Source organism: Anastrepha obliqua, chromosome 2 (genome assembly GCF_027943255.1).
Source record: "Anastrepha obliqua isolate idAnaObli1 chromosome 2, idAnaObli1_1.0, whole genome shotgun sequence".
Taxonomy (NCBI): domain Eukaryota; kingdom Metazoa; phylum Arthropoda; class Insecta; order Diptera; family Tephritidae; genus Anastrepha; species Anastrepha obliqua.
The window spans coordinates 114,264,262-114,274,590 of NC_072893.1; positions in this window are offsets into that span (position 1 = coordinate 114,264,262).

Here is a 10,329-nt window from a genome sequence, read left to right on the forward strand (position 1 = left end):
TTCTCCTCCTTTTTTCATGTCCTTGAAAAATATTGTTTTTTCATATTAGTCAATATTTTGTGGTTACTTTTTCCTCAAAGGTGAATACTTTCTTTATTACTTTGTGGATATTTGTAAGTGAGTATCTTTGTACTAGTTTTTTTTCGTTTTTTTTTGTGAATACCACTCAAAATCCGGACAATGTATGCAGCCCATTACCTCAAATGGGGATATTGTGACGTCAATCTGCGAAAAAAATTTGATTCGATACAGTTTTTAAATATCCGAACGAAGAAGAAATGTATAATAAATCGAATGAAAAAAGTATTTTTTGGGAAAATTTTCATTTCTCAGAGGTCAATTACATTGTAGAGAATATATTTTCGCCAAAATTTGATTACTTTAATTTAAGAAAAATAATCTGGACATAAGAAATGAAAGCAAATATAGTTGGTTCTGTCAAATTCTCATTTTTTGGAGTTTAATTACTATACATCGCACAAAATTTTCACAAAAATTGTATTGCTTTACTTTAAGAAAAATAATCTTAGCATGAGAAATGGAAGAAAAAATGTTTTATTTCGTCAAATTCCAATTTTTTTGTACTTCAATAACATCGCAGTAAAAAAAATTTCATAGAAATTTGATTACTTTGCTTTAAGAAATATGATCTTAACATGAGAAATGCAAGAAAATTAGTTTTTGTCAAATTTCCTTTCCTCAGAGCTCAATTATGTTGTGTGCACAATAAGCGTTCCAACGTCGCATCAAGGGGTTATACGCAGTTATGACTTTCAAAAAAAATCGATTTTTTATTGAATTTTTGTAATGTACATATATTCAAAAGTATACGCACGAAATTTGAAGTAGATCTAAGCAATACTTTCGGAGTTATATCTAAATATGTAGAGATGCCTCGGCACGTTTTAAGGTAGGTATTGAAACTTTAAACATGTTTTTTTCAAAACGGCATTTTTCAAGTCGGTGTACACGATATCTCGAAAACGGCTTGTTTGATCGGTCAACCGTTTTAACTCAATCTTTAAAGATACATTTTCTAGTAATTAATCGTTCCTTTTGTAAATCTGATATTTATTTTCCATTTTATAATCAATTTAAAAATCGAAATCATTTCTTTTAAAAGCTGCCATTTTGTGAAAATTCACTATTTTGATTAGCCGAACGATTAATTACTAGATAATCTAATGTATTAACAAAATTTGTTTGGTTTTTTGATTTCAGATAATCCAATCCTGAGTTACGATGTACACCGTAAATCGTCTTTTTTTAAAGGAGGTTCCAGAAATCGCCTGCAGCGCGCTTTATAATCAACATTTTCATAAATAAAAAATTTTGTTACGTTCTTGAAGGATGCTTTTATAACCGCCAAAAATTTTCAAATTAAAATATTCTGAAGTTTCTTCAGGATAAATCCTTGACAACCCGTCTTTTATTTGCTTCATAACTGCGTATAACCCCTCAAATCTGCTCGCTTCAACTCTCGAGCTGGTCTCCACATATCGCCTAGCAATGGTAGATTTACTGAGAAACTCATACCGTTTACAATTTGTTGGAGAGATACTGTGTATACTTATGCATTCGTATACGTTAAGTGATTCGTCAAATGTTGATCAACGAACTCACAACATGTTGATGACAAAGTGACAGCTAGAACCTCGGGGTGTCAATTTGTGGTAATTTTACAATTATTACGTTGCGTTTTCTCTAGACATTCAACAGCTCCTTGGCAAATCTAAATATTATTATATTATTGCACTTGATTGCCAATGCAGTGGGTGGTGCTTGACGCGGCGGAGAGTTACTCAGTGTGTGGTGTGCGCACTTGCTCATATTTATTATGCTATTGTATTTGTGAATTGATCGCTCCGAGTTGCTTAGTACCGCAAGATCACAATAAAGCTTATTGAATAAACAGAGAACATACACGTAATCATTGCTCTTCAATACATGAAAATTCTCATATACATATGTATGCACACATCTATACATATACGCACTCTCTGTTTATTTTCTCAGCCTTTCAGCTGCATTCCGATTGGATATTCGTTTTGTTTACAGTGTCGATCAAACTGTTAATTTTTGTTTGTTTTGTTTTGCTAGTGTGCAATGGTGAACTGCGTGTAATAAAGTGTTGCTCTCTGCAGACTTTGAACTCGAGCTATTCTTGACGTATCTGCAAATTACTAGTAGTTGATTATGATTAATTTCTGTATAGGTATGCTAGTATGGATTCTTGTGCAGTTTATGTTGTTATTGCACGGAAATAGTGCAAAGTTAGCTGTATGTGGTTGGCCTATGCGCGCTTAAAGTCATTTATGTAAATTAAGATTTATTCCTGTTTGTTTAAAGTGTTTACATACAAACTTTTTGTGATACGAGTGTATATATGCAACAAAAAGTACTAAGTGTTATGGGAATAAGTAATTAATTCGTTAATTTTCCATAAAAATATAGTTTTTTTTGTACAGCGAAAACCTTATAAATAAAAATGACAGACTTTGTACGAAATTTACAAATATTTTACAAATTTCAAAAATTGTCTTCAACTTTTTAAATTGATCCAGCGGGATCTGGGGAATTTTATTTAGGAATCACAGCCTAAAAGGTTAAGTTCGCCTAAGAATTGAAGCCATGCGACCAACCATCGTCAACATCGGAAACTCGTTACCTTTATCCAAAAAGTTTTGAATGGTTTGGCTGAAAAAATTATCTTCTAAGACGAAAGAAATTAAGCAATCGACCAGTAAAGCTCTCAATGCAAAACTCATAGAATCTCTGCTAAGCCAAAATAAGCACAGTTTTAGCACACTGATTTCCGTTATAAAGAAGCACTGCCTAATAGGCCGAGATTCCCAGAGAATGGCTACGCAACCACATGACTTCTGCAGAAGCTGATTCTGCACCTACTATAAAATTATCCTGCCCTAGCCACCAAGCTACCTGGTTGTCCCCTGATCAAAAAACGCGAAACCAGATCGATCATGTTGTGATAGATGGAAGACACGCTTCTAGTGTATTAGATGTACGTACGATCCGAGGACCCAACATCGACTCGGATCATTACCTTGTTGCAGCCAAACTGCGCACACGTCTCTGTGCAGCAAAAATCGTACATCTACCTACGCAAAGAATGTTCAACATCGAAATGCTGCAATCACAACAGAAAGCCAGAAGATTCGCCACTCGACTCTCACTCTTGTTCTCAGAGAGCACTGCCCAACAAACTGGCATGCACGAGCAATGGAACAACATTTCTCGTTCCCGAAGTACCGCCGCCGAAGAAGAGATCGGATTCCGGCGAGCCCGAAAAAATAATTGGTACGACGAGGAATGTGATGCTGCCGCAGAAAAAAAGGATGCCGCTTATAGAGCCACGCTGGGATCGGGCGCAACGCGAGCCATGTGGGATCGCTACAGAGAGCTAAAAAAGGAGGAGAGGCGTATTATCCGACAGAAGAAACGAGAGGCCGAAATACGTGAGTGCCAGGAGCTTGAGATGCTGGCCAATAGGAATAACGCCCGAAAATTCTACCAGAAAGTTCGTCGGCTTACAGAAGGTTTTAAGACCGGGGCGTTTTCCTGGTGACTGACATCCAGAGCAATCTTAAATTATGGAGGGAACACTTCTCGAACCTGTTAAACAGTGACAGCTGCGCATGTCACAGAGAATGTGAAGATCCCGATACGCCAATCGACGACGACGGAATTGTCGTTCCGCTACCCGACCATGACGAGGTAAGAATAGCGATAACGCGGCTAAAGAACAACAAAGCCGCGGGCGCCGACGGACTGCCGGCTGAGCTATTCAAACATGGCGGCGAGGAGCTGGTAAGGTGCATGCATCAGCTCCTAGGCCATATATGGTCGGAAGAAAGCATGCCTGCCCATTGGAATTTAAGTGTGCTCTGTCCAATCCATAAGAAGGGCGATCCTGTAATCTGTGCCAATTATCGCGGGATTAGTCTTCTAAATATCGCCTATAAAGTTCTAGCGAGCGTATTGTGTGAAAAGCTGAAGCCCGCCGTCAATCAGCTGATTGGACCTTATCAGTGTGGCTTTAGACCTGGAAAGTCTACCATCGACCAAATATTTACAATACGCCAAATCTTGGAAAAGACTCACGAAAGAAGAATCGACACACACCATCTTTTCTTCGATTTCAAAGCTGCATTCGACAGTACGAAATGGAGATATCTGTATGCCGCGATGTCTGAATTTTGTATCCCCACAAAATTAATACGGCTTTGCAAGATGACGTTGCTCAACACCAGCAGCGCCGTCAGAATTGGGAAGGACCTCTCCGAGTCGTTTGATACCAAACGAGGTTTCAGACAGGGTGACTCGCTGTCGTGTGACTTCTTTAACCTGATGTTGGAGATCATCGTACGAGCCGCAGAACTTAATCGCTCAGGCACAATATTTTATAAGAGCGTACAATTGTTGGCGTATGCCGATGATATTGACATCATCGGCCTTACCAACCGCGCTGTTAGTTCTGCCTCCTCCAAACTGGCGCGCTTTGTTAAACTCGGCCAAAATCGCGTAAGCGGTTATCGCGCCAATTAAGAAGGTTGTGTTATACTCATGAGTTTCCCGTTAAGCCCGTCCTAAAATAGGGATCTTTTAAAACATTTTAAATAGAGGAAGGGGCCGAATTGGTCTCAAACACCTCCTACCCCGTCATCGGCATTCCCCTGACTGTTGTTAAAGAGGAATTGCACAATTCATTTTTCAGGAAAGCGCAGAAAAGATGGTCTTTCGAAAACCCTTTGGTCCCAGTACAATAGACGGAGGACACAGAAAGTTCTGGGGACTCCACGCGAATAAATTTCCAAACTGTTTACCGATATTTGGATGAACGGCACACACGCAGAAAAGCTATGTTTATCATTTAATCCCTATTGCAGAAGCCGTGAAGACCTTTCAGAGAAGGTGGCTGTTGAGCCGGGTTGGGCAGCTAGACTATTAAGGTCACTGGGAGATCCTTTCTTCGACAGAATGGGGCAGTGCGCCAACTTAATCTCATCACTCTTCCCAATTACATCAACAGCTCTAGCTGACTTTAGAGATCTGCCCGCTGGAGGTCTCATAATGGCGCTTTAGTGCTACCTGAGATCTGTCGTTGGTCCAGGAAGCAGCATATTTCTGTGGCTCCTATCTTAAAATAAATTTTGTCAGATCAATTGGTTTGAACGGATCCTACTAAGAGCCTCTCAGAATGAGTTTTCCAGAAGTTGCAATATGAAGAAGAGTCGGAAACCATGAAATATAGTATAGCATGTGATCAGCGCTTATGCATTGGGAGATAGAGGACTTTTTTGGTTTTGAGTTTTTAAATGAAAATTGCGCAGTGGCAAGTTTGCAATTTGGCAGTTGCTCAGTTTCGTCTGCGGACTGGTTGGAAGAGGAATTATAGTATGTGTTTTGGATCTAACCGGTCTACCAACAGTCTCTACAGTAGGCTTACATACATACATACAACATACATATAAACATACACTTGCGTTCGTGCTATCGGAACAGTCAACAGTCCAATCATCCCAACCTAACCTAAGAGGCATGCGAAAAGATGGTTGATGTTCTGTAGACTTCCTTCAAAAGCAGAATGTTTTGTAAATATTTTTTTGTTACCGATGTGATGCAATGCCAGAAACCTCTTAAATAATCTTTTTACTAAATTCGATCACAAATAAGTTTCGTAGTTCAAGGTCCAGTTAGTTTTGCTTTTGCTTAAATTAGCGATGACATACAACAGATCATAGAGAGACAGCAAAAACACTACATTTCACACTTTTGACAGATTTAGTTGATCTAAAATTGGAGCACTGCCCGCTGCGTATATTGGCGCCAATTATTTAATTTTAAAACCCACTTTAACAATTGTTCCGAAATATTCAACTACAAAGTTCTCGAGAAATTCGCTTCAAAAAAGCAACCGCCTGGTAAGCGCGGCTATGTGCGTGTGCGAGGGCAGCTGGGGGTGTAGATTGAATGTTTACATGTATGTGTGGCATACACACCCAGTTGGAAATCGCCATTTGAAGTCATGCAAGTCAAAGTCAGGAGGAGGACTACTTTGTAAATTAAAATCCCTTCTTCCGTTGCAGTTCACTGACATTTTGGAATCGTATATAACAAATAGGTACTTTAGAGTAAAGCAAAAGCAGGCGTATTCGAAAATAAAACAAATATTGGCCGGAGTACCACAAGGCAGCATACTCGGCCCAGTACTGTACCTACTCTATACCGCAGACCTACCAGTACCGAAAATGTGCAAAGTAGCTACATTCGCTGACGATACATGCATCTTAGCCGTTGGATCAACTGAAAACGAATCCATCCAGAAACTGCAGAAGTCCATTGACGAAGTAGTCACATGGACTGAAAATTGGAACATAAAGCTAAACGAAACTAAATCAGTTCACGTGGATTTTACTAACAAAAAAATTATCTACAAACCAGTTCATATTTTGTCAGCAATAGTGCCAAATGCTAATAGTGCAAAGTATCTAGGCATGACTTTAGATGTAAAGCTCAAGTGGAAAGAGCACGTGAAAATCAAAGCTGCTGAGCTGAATCTAAAGATGCAAAAACTGCAATGGCTAATTGGCAGAAACTCTGAGCTATCAACTCAAAATAAACTCCTCATATACAACCAAGTGCTAAAGCCGGTGTGGACCTATGGTCTTCAATTATGGGGATGTACTGCAAAGACCAACATCGACATTATACAGCGCCTCCAAAATAGAGTAATCAGGGGGATCGTTAAATCTCCCTGGTACGTGCGTAATGAAGATCTGCACAAGGATTTAAATTTAAAAACCGTCTCAGACACAGCCAATTTCTGTGCAGTTAAGCATGCTGAAAAATTAAAAAAACACATTAACGCAGAAGCTTCCGTACTAAGCGATGAAGCAACTGTAAAAAGAAGATTGAAAAGAAAGAAACCTCAAGACTTAGTTGTCAATATTGTTTAAGCTACTTCAAATTGTCAAATGAAAATTACTTATTAGTTTTATACTAGGTGTAATCTTTATGGAATGTAAATAAAAATTTATAACATTTCAATAAAAAAAAAAAAAAAAAAAAAAAATCAAAGTCAAGCATGGAAATTTCTCGATGAGCTCCAGCTGGTTTTTCTAAAGGAACAGTAATGACCTTTTCGAACGATTTCCTTTTTTTAAGCTCCCTTAACTTTTTAGCGATTTGCGGCTACTCTCAATCACTTACTGACTTACATTTCTAAATGAAGCTTTGATATATTTTTTGAGGAGAAAGAGTGAGTGAGCTAATAATTAAAACCAAGTCCAATATAGTGGCCAGTGACTACTTTCCAACTGAGCATACTTTCCGGCATATGGGCCAAAACACGACAAGTGTACCCGCCTAAAAACTTTATCGCTTATATTTTTGCGAAATTTGGTGAAGATGCTCTGCTAAAAAATAGCATAAATTCTGAAAAGCAGAAAGAAAAAATTGAATGGTTGTCGATATGTACATAGGTGCTGAAATTTAAAGTTTTTCATGCAATTAAAAGAAAAATAAGACAAAAAAAAATTCTATAAGACTTTTTGCATAAACAATTTTTTTATTTATTTGCTAAAAATTTAAATATAATTACTTTTATTTAATTTCTTTAAAATGTTTACTAAAATAAAAGTTTTTTTTCGAGTTTCAACATTTTTGAAAACAGAGAGAGAGAGAAAGAGAACATTATTGTCTTTGGTGGTATTTAGTTACAATTTTACTAATACATAGTTTTCTATAATTTTATATTATTATATTTTATTTTATTTATTTTTTCCTGCTGCTTCTTTTTAATGCTTCAGTGACAATGTCTATACCGAGGACGCGGTGAATATCGTAATTTTTTATGTACCTATTTGCGTTTGTGATTGTCCTTAGCATCTTAGATTGACTTCTCTGAATGATTTGTAGGTTTGATTTACTGGCAGTCCGTAGGTCCATGTCGGTCTGATTATTGATTTGTAGGTATATAATTTGTTTATTAAATAAGCTTAGGGTTGATTGGTTTCTTAGTAGCCAGTAGAGTTGTCGTTGTTTATAAAATAAAATCAACTCTTTTTTCTTTATTTTTGTGAATTTTTAACAATTTTTTTTTTACTTATTTGTTAAAAATTTAAAAATAATGTTTATTATAATTTTAAAAGTTGTTTTCCAAATTTAAACATTTGTTTTTATTTTTTCAAGTTTCAACATTTTTGTTGTTTTTAATTATGCTAAATTGCAAGTCTGTAGTTTTTTCTTTAAATTGGTAACCAATATTTATGACGAGAAAAAATTCCATGACTGAATTTTTATATGGAACCCACTCTTCCACCACGGCGTGGTGCAATCGATTAACGTGCAGCTGTTCGAAAAACTGAATAAACTGACAACAAAGAAGTAGGTTTGTAGAAAAATCTGACCTAGTAGAAAAAAATTTTTTCAGTACCAGTGTCGTCTTACGATTAGTGACTTCTGCCTTCGGATAGTGAAATTAAAAACAGAAATTGGCACTAAATGGCACGCCAATGCTGAGTACTGCCTCAGTAGTTACCATTTTATACTCGTCTACTCAGCTCTAGCGCTGAACTCTCGAATATGGTGTGCATTGTGGCGCAATAGACACTTCCCAGCACAACACCCATTACTAAACTAAACACACAATAAGTTAGTTAGTTAATTGTGGACCTAAATTCACTAGAAGCAGACTAGTTCGGTACTAATACCTTTCTCTAAAGGGTTTCGGATCACATTATATTCAAATTAGAAAATTAAAACAAAAAACGTGAACTAGTTGTGGTCCTAAATTCACTAGAAACGACTAGTACCTTTTCCTGCAGGGTTTCGGCTCACCTTATAAACCAGTTGAGAAAAAAAAAAAACGGGAACTAGTAGTGGTCCGCAATTCACTAGAAGGGAACTAGTTTGGCACTAGTATCTATTTTACTGCAGGGTTTCGCACCATCTTGTATAAAAATTAAAAAGAAAAAACCAAAAAACGCGAATTAGTTCTGGTCCTAAATTGATTACAAGCAAACTAGTCCGGTACTAGTTTCTTTTCCTACAGGGTTTCGCATTACATTATATATAAATTGGAAAAATAAAGCAATAAATGAGAACTAGTTGTCGTCCTTAATCCACTAGAAGCGAACTAGTTCTGAACTAGTACCTGATTTAGGGAGCTATGACACTGTAACTAGGTCTCTGTTCTTTAATAGTCCTACAATCAAACTTACTAGTTCTGAATCACTTATTTTACTATCGGTATGTTTTGCTGTTGAAATATTTCCTTAACTAATTCCTTCAAAGCTAGCAACTGATATTTTCAGCAAGGCGATGCCCTGGTGGTGAACGAGGACAAAACGAAGTACTTGCTCCCATCAAACAAACAGTCGGCAGAATCGCGTATCGGCACCCACGCCACTGTTGACAGTTACGAGACATCGTTTACAACATTAACACCGATAATAATTTCAACTGGCACCAGTTAGCACGAGAAAGAAATTACTGGCGCGCGCTTTGTTAAACTCAATCAAAATCGCTTAAGAAGAAGAAAATGCTCTACAAAATGTGAATTGTTAGCCTCTGCATGAGTGTTATATATATTTGAGGCACTAGTCAGCTTCTGTACCAGTTTCATGCCAGTTGAAAAACCAGTCAGCCTCTCCATGAGCATTGTGCCAGTTCACGAACAAGCTCATAATGGGCAAAAAAGGTAAATGGTGGACTATTTTTAATACGGCGAGAGTCCTTCGGTATGCCAATTATCTAATAGTTTTCAGTTTATTCATTAGCATCATACTTTTTTAACGAATTAGCAGGCCTTTGCATCTGTGTTATACGAGTTAGTGAACTAGTCCATTATGGACAAAAAAAGAGTTGATTGACTCATTAACATAGACGTGTAACAAATTGATCCAAATGTTCCCGGAATATATTCAGAAAGTTCAAAATTCAAATTGATTCCTCAAAATTGATATTATCGCCCTGGAAGTACTCCCCATCAACTGCAACAACCAGCACTTGATCCAGTTTTCTAAACATTTCTGGAACTCTATTTTCGGTATAGTTATCAGTGCCGTCTTGGTTTTTTCCTTTACTTCCTTCATTTTGGTAGGAATTTTAAGCACAGATGTGGAAACGAGCAAAAAAGAACAAAAAAAAAAAAAAAAGAACTCATCAGTTGACTTTGAGCGTCAAGGTGGTATATCTTCGTTTGTTCAATGCTCATTTCATGCATCCTCAACGTTTGAGGCATACTTACTTGGGGTAATTGAAGAATATTTTTGTTTTTTGCATACATTTCTATTTGGGAATTTTACA